Source organism: Mastomys coucha, unplaced genomic scaffold, assembly GCF_008632895.1.
Source record: "Mastomys coucha isolate ucsf_1 unplaced genomic scaffold, UCSF_Mcou_1 pScaffold5, whole genome shotgun sequence".
NCBI lineage: Eukaryota > Metazoa > Chordata > Mammalia > Rodentia > Muridae > Mastomys > Mastomys coucha.
The window spans coordinates 17,913,583-17,913,973 of NW_022196911.1; positions in this window are offsets into that span (position 1 = coordinate 17,913,583).

Here is a 391-nt window from a genome sequence, read left to right on the forward strand (position 1 = left end):
TGCGGCTGTTTGGCCCTGTTCAACGAGGCCTGCCACTGCCCTCCGCTTTGCCTAATTGCCACGCACACTTTGCGTGAAGGCGGTATCTGAGGCGTAATCTTCAAGGAAAGTCAGTCTCCTGCCTCCGCATTGTCGCCTGACACCCCAAACTCAGAGGTGGCTCAGATATGTCCTCATACTGGTGTGCTAAGAACTCACCAAGATATCATTTTTTTACAGCTAGCAAGAGAAAATTCAGACATTGCTTTCTGACCTTCACCCAGCAATGTTTCCAACTATCCTAGTTTAATGTTTTACTAGAGAGTAATTGAAAGGTTTCTCTTACTCTAAGACATTAGCTGAAAGTGTTAGGTCGAGATTCTCCTCTGCCTGCCTCCAGCAAGAACCAGAG